The 14,369-nt window shown below is 39.3% G+C and overlaps 1 protein-coding gene and 1 long non-coding RNA gene across 12 annotated transcripts in view; both read left to right on the top strand.

The window, feature by feature from the left end:
• Positions 1 to 14,369, top strand: part of ELMO1 (engulfment and cell motility 1) — a 620,389-nt gene that overhangs the window by 144,124 nt on the left and 461,896 nt on the right. The window lies entirely within an intron of this gene.
• Positions 574 to 5,205, top strand: LOC108585012. The gene is made up of 2 exons (XR_002520714.2): positions 574 to 3,099; positions 5,065 to 5,205. It is a non-coding gene; the product is annotated as an uncharacterized LOC108585012 (long non-coding RNA).

The following is a 14,369-nucleotide window of genomic DNA, read 5'->3' as shown; positions in this document are numbered from 1 at the left end:
TACCCCCACACTTTTTCATTAAATAAAGGAAAAGTTTTGCTGATCCACACCTCCGCTGTAAGCGACACATTTTTCAATAACCAAGGAACAATTGAATGCAACTGTTTGCAGTCAGAATTCTCTATACATATGTGAAAACAAGCTGCTTAAAACAAAAGTTGGAGCAACAATTTTGGCAAACAGGAAAAACACTGAAATATGCCATCTTCTAGTTTGCTTTTTTTTTTTTTTTGAGATGGAATCTGCGGCTCTGTGTAGGCTGGGTACAGTGGCTCGATCTCGGCTCACTGCAACCTCCGCCTCCTGGGTTCGAGTGATTCTCCTGCCTTAGCCTCCTGAGTAGCTGGGATTACAGGTGCATGCCACCACGCCCAGCTAATGTTTTTATTTTTAGTAGAGACAGTGTTTCACCAGGTTGGTCAGGCTGGTCTTGAACTCCCGGCTCGGGTGGGCCTCCACCCTCCTTGGCCTCCCAAAGTCCATAGGTTACAGGTGTGAGCCACCGAGCCCTGGCCTCACCCTTTCTGTCCCTTCAAGTAAAGCCTGTGAAAATTAGAGTACATGTTGCACACCCCACACACACACACACACACCCACCCACACCCTCCTCAGATTGTCCTGACTTCCCCTAGGAGCTATCCAGCGCTGGCATTGGGCTTCAGCCAGCCATTCCTCTTTCCATCAACATCACCCCTCTTTTGCCCTAGTGTCTTTGCTTATAGTGACTCAAACTAAATTGGCAGTAGACTTTCTGAAGTTGTCTCTAAAAACATTTTTGGGTGGTTTTAGACTTTTCTAATTAGAGTTTGGGAACTGGCTGGGAGCTATCATTTTAATCATTTGGTATGTTTCCTCTAGAGAGGACTTGGAAGCATATATACTTATTTCAGGATGAAGAAAAAAGAAACCAGCCTAAGTTGAGTCACCTAAATGAGAGGGAGCTTGGAAGAGCAGGGCAGCGACCGCCACCAGCATTACTCAGATGTCGGTGGGTTTTATGACATGTTATTTAATGTTTACCACTGACTGTTGGATAGAGGCTATAACAAGATGATTACACAGGGAGCTAACTTTGTAGCTTAGGCTCCCTAGCTTATGCTTGGTAAGATGTGACTGCCTCTAGAATTGCAGGCAAAGACAAATGCCAGAGGTCATGATAATTCCATGTTCTCCAGTTCAGCTATTAAACTAATGAATAGATTGACTCAAGTACTGAAACATTTAACTGTGTAATGCTCAGCTGGAGAATGAGTGACACATGGGTTTCCTCCAAACAGACACTTCTTTACCAAAATGATCCTAAAAACACCAGAACACTTTTTCCAAACAAAACTTACTATAGTGAAAAGCAAAAACCATTATTAGTAGAGAACGGTAGCTCCAAGAATGGCTCTGTGATTCTTATAATTTGTTTCCAGGCCAGAAACTTAATCGCAAATCTAAGCACACTCCTGTTCATATTTTTTATACTTCTAAAATGTGATTTATTTTTTAACAGCAGTCAGATTATGTTTCTCAAAGTTTGGAAATACACATTGTATATATTTTTTTGTGTTTGTGTGTCATGGGTAAATAAAATATCCATGAAAAAGTGGTGACCTTACTACTTGGAATACCTTTTTGTTGTTGTTTTTAGTCTGTTTTCTGTTTTTAAAATATTTGTTAGAACTCATCAGGATGATTTTATGACTACTGATGGTTGTGCTCCACAGATGGAAAAACATTTCATTACACTCTTTGCTCTACGAGGTCAGACACAAAGCTAGATTTCCTCACTTTGGTTATCCCAGTGTCTAGCGCAGTACTCTGTAAATATTTGTTTAATGGAATAATGAACACCTACTATGAAAATGAACTGGTGACCCAAGGGCAGGCATAGGGGTCAGGCATGAAAAAGACCAAAAAGAAAAGCAGAAATAGAAGAAAGGTAGAAAGTTAGGCAGAAAGTCTGGGGAGAGATAAGAGGAAGGTGAACTTATCTCCACCCAGGAAAGGTAGTGTGCCTGCAGCTCTTTTCTGGAGATGACACTCAGTGACATTAGGGTCCTGGGTTGCCCATTCTTTGCACTGTGATTAGAATTAAGTTACAATAATTTATTGTCTGATTGTTTCTTTCTGATCCCCATGGTTCTGGTTATCTATTGACGCATTAAAAAACAATCCAAATTTAGTAACAAAGCAAAAATTCATTCTCAGTAGAAATGATTAGTTACACTCACTGATTCTCCAGGCCAGGATTTGGACATGACATCTTTCCATCCTTATGATGGCTTGTCTCTTTTTGATGCCTGGAATCACAACTGGGAAGACATGAATAGCTGGGGACTAGAAGCATTTGGAAGCCTCTTCTTCACTCATGTCTGGCTTCTGGGCTTGGATGCCTCAAAGACTGGGCTCATTTGGGATAGTAAACTGGAGTGCCCTACATATGTCCTTTCCATGCGGCTTGGGCTTCCCCACAGCATGGTGGCAGTGTTCTGAAAAGGAGTTCCAACAAGAGGGCACTTTCAGAGAGCAAGTGTTTTAAGAGAGCCAAGCAGAAGCTGCATGGCTCATGATGACCTAGCCTTAGAGGTTTACAGGATCACTTCTGCTGTACTCTATTGCTCCAAGTAGTCACAAGCCTGCCCTGATCAGAGGGGATGAGACATAGCCCTGGTGCATGGCGCACACCTGTTGTCCCAGCTATGGGGACTGAGGTGTCTGCAGGCTGTGGTGAACTATGATTGTACCTGTGAATAGCCACTGCACATCAGCCTGGGCAATATAGCTAGACTCTGTCTTTAAAAAAAAAAAGGGGGAGTGGAGGTGGGACGTAGACCCCTCCTGTCCATGAAAGGAGTGGCAAAGAACCTGGGGGCTTTTTAATTAAACCATCCGTCATGTCTTTACATTTCTTTTTCAGGGAAAGTTGTCAGATAGGTATACTATTTTCCAGAAGTTATCCAAAGATGAAACTGTGTCTTTTGCTTTTGCAATTATTTAACTTTTTAAACCAAGAGGAAGAAACTAAAAGATAAAGTAAGAAAAACAGAAGAAAGTGTGCATCATACAAACACAGAGCAGCAAGAATGCGGCAATTTTCTCTGTTGATAAATGGTACAGATCTATTCTTTTAAGTGTGGGGAGGGGGAACAATAATCATGTAAACCAAGAAATTTAGAGGAAATTTATTTGGCACTTTGATATTTACACCTTCTTTTGAGCACAATTTTAGGAGAAATTGGATTCACTGCCTTTACCATATCTGAAGATTAAAGTCAAAAAATAAAAGTGCTTTGTTGCCATCAACTGCACTTGTAAAGCAGTAACGATTCTTTATTTTTCCAAGGCAGTCTTATACTTGGTGCATTGACTGAGAGAAAGGGCTGGAGAGGGGTGGGTGGGTGGATGAACTGCAGCTCTTTTCTGTTTCTGGGAATGGCGTAAGTTAAGGCAACCTTGGTCATCAAGCACAATTCATTTGCTTTGAACTCCTATGGGGGAGAAATACTACAAAACACAAACTTTAAAAGTGATTCATTGTGATCTTAACTGAGATTTTTCATTTCATTGGGAGATAAATAGGAGAGGATAACTTCCTCTTCCAGTCGTGTTTTTTTCCCGATATATTTGTTCTCATTTCTCATTTTTTCTCTACTCCTTAATGTTTATTTTTCTTTCTCCTCTGGCCCTTTTCCTTGTGATTGTTTTTCCTTCCTTTCCTTCTCTCCATGCTTCATTCTTATTTTGCTCCCTCTCTTTCTCACTACCGTCTCCTTTATTGGGTTATTAGCCATCTTTTTAAAAACTTCCTAGTCTCTGTCCACCTACTTTTATTCCACCTTTTTGATGTTCAAATCCCCCCTCTTGCAGCTTTAGACTTGTCAACACTGTAGTTAGGTTCAGATTTTTAGATGTTAAAAAATGAGCTGCCACTTTACTGATTTAATATAACTAGAATAAAGCATTCTTTTTTCAGTGCCTGCTGCTCTGAAGCAAGCAGATACAAAATCTCAAGTGTCTTTAAAAAACGTTTATACAGATTAGGCATATTGAGACATATTAGAAGAAAAAAAGGTAAATAAAAAAAAAAGATCGGAATCCTATTAGAGAAAACCAGTGGCATTCTACTATATCTGCTTCAAACATATTTAAGTCTAGAAGTATATTTATATTTTACAAGTGTGGAAAATACTATACACATTGTTTCACAGCTCTAGACTTAATATATAGCAGTCATCATAACACAGTAGTTAATATACTCTGCCTACTTTATTATATAATGAGGATTAAACAAGGTAATGCCAGCAACACAGTTTGCAAGGCGCTTAGCCCATAGTCATTCCTCAGTGAGTCATATTTCCTATTTATTTGTCAAACTTTCCTAATGGCTGAAAAGAATTCAACTCAATTCTTGAAGTCAGTTCTTTGTTTTTGGACTTTTAAATTGTTTATCTTCCTCTCTCTCTCTGTCTCTTTTTTTTTTCAAACAGTGCTAAAGGGGTCGCTTTTTAAAATAAGTCTATGTGTAATTCCTTAACTATTTCCTTATAAAATATTGATAAAAGTTGAATGATGAGTCAAATAAATTGTGTCATCTAGGTATATGTGGCCATCATTTATGAAGGACCCCCTAGGTGCCAGGCACTTTCATGCGTTATTTCATTCAAACTTTTAGGATTCACAGTAGTCTGAGACATTTGAGAGTTTTAGGTCACATAGCTTCTGAATGCCAGAATTGGAACTGAAATAAGATCTTTTATATTATTGTGAAGAAAGTTCCATTTCAGCGACTTTTCAGAGGTGCTTCAGGAATTGCAGAAGGAGTTGACTTATACAACCTTTAAACATATTATTTTGTATGATTTAAACATGAAAAAAACAATCAACATAAACGCTGATAATGGATAGGAGCACAGTGAAAGCAAGCTTCATTATTATTATAGCTTAAGCTGCCACGCTAAGTTGATTTTGAGAGGGCCTCAATATAAAGCATTTCATTTCCTCCTCTCCCTGTGCATACATTTACACTTCTTATAAAGTGTGTCATTGACTGGGAAGATTGCTTTTGTCTTAAATCAGGCATGAATCCACCCACTCAAGAAAAATCATCTCAGCAAGTTCTCTGCTGCTGCACCTGTGTCCTCGGCTCATGGAAGGTCAGAGATAGTTCAGGCCTATTGGCTTGGGAGCATGTCAGGTGTCTAATAAAAGTGAAAACCTAATTTTCCTCTTTTCTGTAAGTTTTGAGTACTTTTCCCCTGATTTCCAGTATTTATTCTAAGAAACAAAAATTGAGATTAGATGTTATTTATACAAATTTACATGATAAAATAAATATCCAAGTATCTGGAAAGATTCCTGAGATTTGAAGGTAAGCTCTTAAAAGCAATTTCCAGCTAATACTGTATGTTGACAGATAATGCCTTGTGTATGGTAAGTGGAATTCTGAGATGGCCCCAAAATTCCCACACCCTTAGTGGTACACACCCATCTAATCCCTGCCTCTTGAGTGTGATCTGGGCCTGTGAATAAGGGGGGCTATCACTTCTGTGATTGTGTCACAGTGTATGGCAACAAGGATTTTGTAGGTGTCATTAAGGTCTTTAAACCAGTGATTTGGGAGTAATCAAAAGGGAGAATATCTTGGTGGGCCTAACCTAATCAGATAGACTTTTAAAAGACGAAAGAAGATGAAGCATTAACGAGATGTCTTCCTGTTGGCCCTGAGAAATAGCGAACTGCCTTGTTGTGGAGAGGGGTACAGAGAAAGGCCCTAAGACCAACCTCTCAGAACTGAGAGTGGTCCCTGGCCAACAGCTAGCGGGAAATAGAGGGAAGAGGGATCTTGGTTGTATAATCACAGGAAATGAATTCTGCAACAACCTGAGTGAATGTGGAAGAGGGCTCTGAATTTCAAATGAGGACCCAGCTGACTGACACCTTGATTTCACCCCTCACAGACACCCGGCTAAAAGCTGCTGGACTCCTGATCCATAGAAATTGTGGAGATAAATATATTTTGTGCTGTTTTAAACTCCTAGGTTTATGGTAATTTGTTATACAGCAATGGAAAACTGGCAAATACACGGGGGGAATGTATTCACATTTCCTCCACATTAAGTAAGACAACAACACACAAAAGCACATTGAATGTGGAAACTTGCTATATTATTATAATGATCACTTATAAATCAGAGATTGAGTTTTTATGTTAATAAAAAAGCCTCATTATTCCTGCCTATTACCTTAATAAAATATACATTGACAAACCTAAGCTCAAAAAACATATTAATGTTGATACAATATCTCTTTCTCTATTTGGGCTCTGAGGCATTATCTGAAATTTTTTTCCTCCTTCTAGAACAAAAGGGTTCCATTATTTGAAAACCACTGTCTTGATTAATAGGCGCTTTTTAAAATGACTGCATTTTGGTTGTTGTAAGAATGTAACTGTTGGCAGGGAAAGGAAAAGCAAGATTGTGCAAGGCTAATTTATATTCAGTACATTGTTTCAAAGTGTATGTTTATCTTTAATTGTTCTCTCATTATAAAGTAATGCATAGATGTAAGAAATCCAGCCATCCTTTCGGACAGATGAGTTTTGTGCTAGTGATACTGTTTTTTGAAATCAGAATTCATTTAAGTAGTAATTTTAAAACTTTTAAATCATACAGTATTTCAAACATATCAAAAAACTACAAAAAATGATATAACTGACACTTGTACAGCCCACCATCTGGATGTTGATAGATGTTAACATTTTGCCTACTGTTTTGCATCACCTTTAAAAACACTTCCAAGCATAGCTAAAACCTTACCCTATCATTTTTTTCTGCCTCTCCTTCTATTCCTTTCTCCCCAGAGGTAAGTACTAGCCTGAAATTGATGTATATCATTCTCATGAATGTTTTATAGGTTTTCTACCTATGTATGTGTTTATGAATAATATCAAGAATTGTTTTATGTTTTAAAATTTAAAGCATTGATATCCTACTGTAGGTAACTTTTGCATTTAATTTTTTCACTCAGAGTAGTATTTTTTGATACGAATTATGTATGTAATATATTTGAGATGAATTTGTGATAGCCCATGACATAAAACACAGTTGATTTATCCATTTTTTTTAACCAATAATCAGTTGTTTCCTGAATTTTGGCATCACAAAGAATACTGTACTATGCATGTATTTGTATGGGACTGTTTAAAAGTTTCTGTAGAATAGAACGTAGAAAGCTTTTGGATTAGAGGAAACATCATTCTCACCTTTACTGCTTTTCAAAGTGGTTCTACTAGCTTGCAGTCCCACCCACAAGTTACCAGCTTTTCTATTCCCCTCACTCCAACCAGTGCTTGTTTGCATAGCCTGGCTAATGGTAGCCAACTGACTGGGGCACCATGGAGACTTCTCTTGTACTTTTTTTTTTTTTAAACAGAGTCTCGCTCTGTCACCCAGGCTGGAGTGCAGTGGCAGGATCTTGGCTCACTGAAACCTCCGCCTCCCGGGTTCAAGGGATTCTCCTGTCTGAGCCTCTTGAGAAGCTGGGATTATAGATGCAAAGAAAGAGAAAACCCAAGCCCATGAATAGAAAAGTGGGTTATGTGCAAAGTAAACATCAGGCAGACCTCAAGATCTTGCAGTGTGAAGTCAGCATAAACATACTTCCAGATTTTTATTGATTCTGAAAATACATTAATCTTTTACCTCTATTTTAAAAAGTATATGCCATCTGAATGAGAGAAAACATCAGATATCAAATTCAAGAGTGTAAGTTGTATGGTGTCAAAAAGTCAGGCAGTAGCAACTGATAACTCTTAGTTCAAATAACTGTATAAAATTTACTTAACGACACCAAAAGCAAATCTCATCTTTATATATAAAGAAGAAGATACAGACTACAGAAGTTATTTAATTAAAATCTTAGTGGAAAACTTAAAATTATACTGTGAAACCCAGGAATAAAATTTGTTATGATAGAAAAAATGGTTTTTAAATTTAACAATTTTTTTTTTATTTTTTGATACCGAGTTTAACTCTTGTAGCCCAGGCTGGAGTGCAGTGGCACGATCTCGGCTCACTGCAACCTCCGCCTCCCAGATTCAAACTATTCTTCTGACTCAGTCTCCCTAGTAGCTCGGACTACAGGCGCCCACCACCACGCCCTGCTTATTTTTGTATTTTTGGTAGAGATGGGGTTTCACCATGTTGGACAGGCTAGTCTCGAACTCCTGACCTCAAGTGACCCCCTCGGCCTTCCAAAGTGCTGGGATTACAGGCATGAGCCACCACACCCGGCCTACATGTCTTTAATTTGCATTTCTCAACTGCTGAGGCTGAGCTTATTTTTCTGTGTTTACTATCTAGTCAGTTTTCCGTTCTATAAACTTCCTATACATTCTTTGTCCAGTAGTGGGTTTGGAGTGTTTCATTGTCATGGATTTACAGAAGTTATTTATATGTTTTGGAAGCAAATTCTTTTTCCTAAATTTCCACCCAGTCCATAGGTGTTTTAACTTTTCTATTGTGTCTTTCGTCAAACAGAGGTTTGTAAGACCATTTTAATCTATCAGATTTGTCCTTTTTTTCCCCTTTGTTACCTGGGGTTTTTGCATTTTATTTAAAAGCACTTTCTCTGTATGTTTTAAAGAGATACTCTTGTGTTTTCTTTCAAAAGTTAGAAAGTTTTGGTTTTCATATAGGTCATCAATCTATTTTGAAAGTGTGTGTAGGGCGGTATTATATGGAGATCTAATATTATCTTTTTATGGAGACAGCCAGTTGTCTTACCACTGTTTATTGCATTATTCATTGTCTATCTCCCACTTCCATGATTTGCATTGTCACTTCTGTCATTTGTCAAGGTTTTGTGAATATAGGGGTCTCTGTGGCTCTCTATTTTGTTCCATTACCATACAGCTTTGATAGCTTCCAACTGAGTAACAAGACTAGATTTCTAGTAGAATGAATCTCTGTGCCTTTTTCTTCCTCTTTCTCTTCTTCAGTGTCGTCATCTTCTTGTTCTTCTTTTTCTTTTCCTCTCTTCTTCCTCTTCTCCATCATCATCATCATCATCAAAATCACCCTGCTTCTACCTTTTATTCTTCCATATGAATTTTAGTATATGCTTGTCAAATCCCATTAAAATTTTGATTAAAATTGAATTGAATTTATGGACTAATTTTGGGGGAAATTTGCTTTCTTTAAGATATTGACTCTCCCATCTATGAAAACAATATATCATTTTATTTATTAGAATATTCTTTAACATTTTCAATAAAGCTTAACCCTTTTTCCCCTTAAAATTTTTGTATGTATATTTAGTAAGATATATGCCTATGTACCTCAGAATTTTGTATCCATCATAAATTATACCTGTTTTAAGCACTTCCATTGTTTATAGCTATTTATGTACCTCTTGTTGAATAGTTTCTGTGTATAGCAAATTCTGCTGAACTTAACTAATTTCTGCAAATATACTGAGGTGTATTTATCATGTTTTAAAGATTAACAAAATTAAGTATCAGATTACATAATTTTAATATGATTGTATATGACTAGTGTACAGCCTGGATTTGAACTTAGTTTTATCTAAATCTTTGCCTTTTTCTAAGAGCGTTTTCTTTTAAATGAGCTAATGTTTCTCTGACGTATGTTATCTTGTTTAGCAGGATTTTTTTAATACTAAAAAACCAAAATCTCATTACAGAGCCTGTATGTGAAAGAGGCACTTAATTCACCCAGTGTGTCTCTTAATATCAATTAATTAATTCATCTGGATAGCCACATTCATGGCAGAGAGTAAGTCTATAAAATAAATACTTTTTCTGGTCATTATCTTTGGATCAGCTCTTAAGGAAAACACCCATCCTAATTGAATTAGCGTGGCTTTCCTAATTGCTTAATGCCCTACTTGTGCTTAGGCCTGTGTTGTATTAGTCCCTCCCAACAGCTCTGGAGGCAAGGCCTAGAGCATAGTGTGGGTGGTCCAGGGCCAAAGGAGAAAAGCTAATGTGCTAAGGTAAGATGAAGACAAGTTTTTAATGCTTTTAATATTTGAAGTGTTTAACTCTCTCCTCTGACACCTAGTATCCCTACTAACTCCTCCAAAAAAGCCTTAGATTTTAACTTCACCCCTGCAAAAAAAAAAAAAAAAAAAAGAGAGAGAGAGAGAGAAAATAGGATAGAGGGAAAAAATCTCGAATACAATGCAAGGGCAGTTTCTCAGGTGTGTGCTGCTGGCTTGTTTGCTTCCAGCTCTCAGTCTAGATCCCATTTGTCTGGTGTTTCTTTCTGGCATCCTCTCTCCATCTCTTGCTAGGCCCTTCCTCTTAGGGCTGGAGCAGGTACATTTCTGGGAATGGTCCTGGACAGCAGCTTTTGAGCCTCAGAGCACAGTAGTTATAGATGCCTGGGCTGTTTATAACTTTGCTTCAGTGTTGAGGCTGCCTAGTGCTGTGGCGTCAGTGAACAGCTGATGGCAGATGGTTCATTTCTGTGCAGGACGTGTTGCAGACATGTGGATTGGTAGTGGAACCTGAGCAAATATATCTCAACTCTCTGTTTTAAAAAATGCTTAATAATAAGTGTGCTCATAGTAGGTACGAAATAAGCATTCGCTGGTTGACTGAAGGTTATAGAATAGGGAAGGAAAGGAAGGATGGTTTGAAATTTATTTGCATTGTGAGAGGGGGGAGGGGATTGTTACCAGTGAGCTTTAGTTTATAGATATTTTCACTATTGTTCCAGACTCTGTTATAATATTCATTCCATTCATTCAAAAAGCATTTGTTGAACACATTTGATATTCCAGGCACCATTCTAGGCACTGGTGATGAACAAAACATGGAGATACCCATTCTTCTTGGGCATTTGTTCTTTAGGGTGTGGAAACTGACAGGAAAGGTTTAGAAAAAGAACAAGGCGATTAATTTTAGATTGAGGTAAGTGCTATGAGGAAAATAGAGTAGGAGAGCCCCCCAAAAAGACATGGGGGCAGAGTGTGATGGGTATTGCTCCTTTGGTTTAGTCTGCTGGCTTGGCCATAGAATATAGGTTCAAGAATGACCCAGAAATGTGACTTGCCTGAGTTCATGTTTATAAACAACCAGATTTCAAAAAAATAAGACTACATGTGGGTGGACATGGTTTCCAGAATTGAGGGCTTAAGGCACTTCATCCTCCAACCATATGAGTGTTGAGAAACAAACTTATACACTAAGGCAGTCATTCTGCCATGAAGATTTGTGCTAACCAAGGTTAATGTCTGGGTTCTCCATCTTCGCATTGTGGTTGTGCCAGCTTGGGGCAATCTGCCTCACTCTGCAAGGCCCTGGTTGTCCATCTGTAGGCCTTGGCCAAGATTGCTTTAAGGCATCAGGAAAGGTCTCTTTAAAGAGGTGGCACAAGGCGGGGTGTGGTGACTCATGCCTGTAATCCCAGCACTTTCGGAGGATGAGGTGGGCAGATCACCTGAGGTGGAGAGTTCGAGACCAGCCTGACCAACATGGAGAAACCCCGTCTCTATTAATAATACAAAAATTAGCTGGGTGTGGTGGTGCATGCCTGTAATTCCAGCTACTTGGGAGGCTGAGGCAGGAGAATTGCTTGAACTCAGGAGGCAGAGGTTGCAGTGAGCTGAGATCATGCCATTGCACTCCAGCCTGGGGAACAAGAGCGCAACTCTGTCTCAAAAAAAAAAAAAGAGGTGACACACTTTGGGAAGCCAAGGCTGGCAGATCACCTGAGGTCAGGAGTTTGAGACCCACCTGGCCAAAGTGGTAAAACCCTGTCTGTACTAAAAATACAAAAATTAGCCGTGTGTGGTGGTGTGCACCTGTAATCCGAGCTACTCAGGAGGCTGAAGCAGAAGAATTGCTTGGCCCCAGGAGGCAGAGATTTCCGTGAGCTGAGATCGCACCACTGCATTCCAGCCTGGGCAACAGAGCGAGACTCTGTCTCAAACAAACAAACAAACAAACAAACAAACAGATGACATTTGAGCCAAGACTGGAGGATAACAGGGAGCCAGACCCCAGCATTCCAGGAAAAGGAACAGCTAGCACAAAAGTCCTGCAGCATGAAAGAGCTTGGTGTGTTAGAGAACAAAAGAACAGGATAGTGAGCTGGGAGTGAGAGGAGGTACCAGATAAATTGTAGATGTTGACTAGGGCTGCATCACAGTGTCTTCTACACTATAGTAGGAATTTGGATCTCCTTCCAAGTACGATGAAAAACTACTATTTTATCCTGGGGTTTCTGAACTTGTGTAGGAGAAACATTACAATCGTATAAAAATGTAAACTTTTCATATCTTGAATCACAAATGTCAGCAACAAGCCATGATAGGATAAGCAGTATCTGCACCTTTATTACCAACAGAAATTAAAGATATATCCATTTATTACTGTTATCACAGTTATCTCTAAATATCATTTATCATCTTATGCCTAATTAGAAATTATGGTAGTTATTAGACCTTACAATAGATCTTATTATTTAATGCTTTAATACAGGGGTCAGCAACTATAGCCTGTGGACCACGTCCAAGCTGCCACCTGTTTTTGTACATAAAACTTACTGGAACACAGCCATACCCATTTATTTACATTTAACAGTTGCAGCAGAGATGTTCTAGCCTGCAATGCTTAAAATGCTTACTGTCTGGCTGGAAAAAGGTTGCTGACACGTGCATTGATAAAGCAGCATATATATTACTATGATACAATTTTTTTTTTTTTGAGAAGGAGTCTCACTCTGTCGCTCAGACTGGAGTGCAGTGGCATGATCTCGGCTTACTGCAACCTCCGCCTCCCGAGTTCAAGCAATCCTTCTGTCTCAGCCTCTCGAATAGCTGGGACTATGGGCACATGCCACCACGCCTGGCTAATTTTTGTATTTTTAGCACAGACAGGATTTCACCATATTGGCCAGGCTGCTGTCAAACTTCTGACCTCATGATCCACCTGCCTCCACCTCCCAAAGTGCTGGGATTACAGGCATGAGCCACTGAGCCTGGCCTATAATACAATTTTAAAAATATTTGGATAACTGTTTGGTTTCTTTGCAAGCTTATTTATTTTATTTTATGCATTTAAAAACATTATTCTGAAAAGAAGATCCATAGGCTTCACCAGGGGAAAAAAAGAGAAAGAAAAAGAATTCCTGTATTTCACTGTCTTAGGCTGGGGATCCAAATGGATGGACTTGTATTTATTTCCTCTGCCTGAGATTCTCTCCCTTCTCTCCCTCCTTCTTTGGCAGATTTTCCATTTCTTTTGGAGTGTGGTACCGAAGCTGTCTCCTTTTTATGAATAACATATTGGATCCTACACATTAACTGAATGAGCCAAGCAGAGGCTTTATTAGCACTGTTCAAAGTAATGCCCATAATAACACTGTGTAGTATGGATCTGACTGTCTTCATGTAGCACTGCGGAAAGGGAGGCCCCAAGACGTTGTCTTGCTTGTCATTCATTTACCCTATATTCACTGAGCACCTATTGTGTGCCAGGGGCTGTGCCAAATTCCCAGGTGACAGAGCTGTTACTGGTGAAGCCAAGTTTTGGATCAGGCCCATCTGACACTAGTGTCTGGGTGGCTCATGCCACAGCAGGTTATGTTCAGGATGTCACGTGACACCCTGATGCCTCAAGCTTGGCCACTCCTCCATCCCTAGTGTTTCCAACCACATTGTTCCTTGGCTGTGAGCTGTGAAGCGTTTTATCTCATCCTCTCTCCACAGACCACTATTTGTATTGTTTTGCCTAGAACAGGCCATGGAGTCAGTATTTTCCCAGCTGTAGTAGCATCTTCGGTGATCCCTGCTCATGCCACTGGAATGGCCCTTTAAAAATGTATTATTTATTTATTTATTTTTTTGCAAGCACGAGTTTCTTTCCTATAAGTGCAGCTCTTTTTTCTTGTCTCTGTAGCACTCTGTGGCTTTCTGAGACCACAGGCTCTAACTTGCCCATTGCAACCCATGTTTAAGCATTTGCACATGGCATTTGATTGAGGGGTAAGTTAAAACTGCTGGCAGTGGGAGGGGCTGGCAGTCGGGTCTCTTATCTCAAGTGGATGGAAAAATAAGACTGTTCAACGTGGTTCGCTCAACTCATACAGGTCCCTTCTGTCCAAAACCAGGGAGATTGCTTCTCCTTTGGAAACACGGGCACTCCTCATTGGCTGGGTCGGGCTAATACCCACACTATTAGGCATTTTCGCTGCTTTTTCCCCTTCTTTTCCATGTTGCAAGTGATGTTAATGTACATGGGATTATCCAACTGGTCACCAGTACTTTCTCAGTGCATGAACACACATTATATTCTATATGTTTGGTGCAATTTTACTATTTTGCATCCTGCTTTTGTCCCCACAATACAGTGT

The sequence above is a fragment of the Papio anubis genome, chromosome 4 (assembly GCF_008728515.1).
Source record: "Papio anubis isolate 15944 chromosome 4, Panubis1.0, whole genome shotgun sequence".
Taxonomy (NCBI): domain Eukaryota; kingdom Metazoa; phylum Chordata; class Mammalia; order Primates; family Cercopithecidae; genus Papio; species Papio anubis.
Note: the sequence above shows the minus strand (reverse complement) of the source record. Positions and strands in the feature narration are given on the sequence as shown.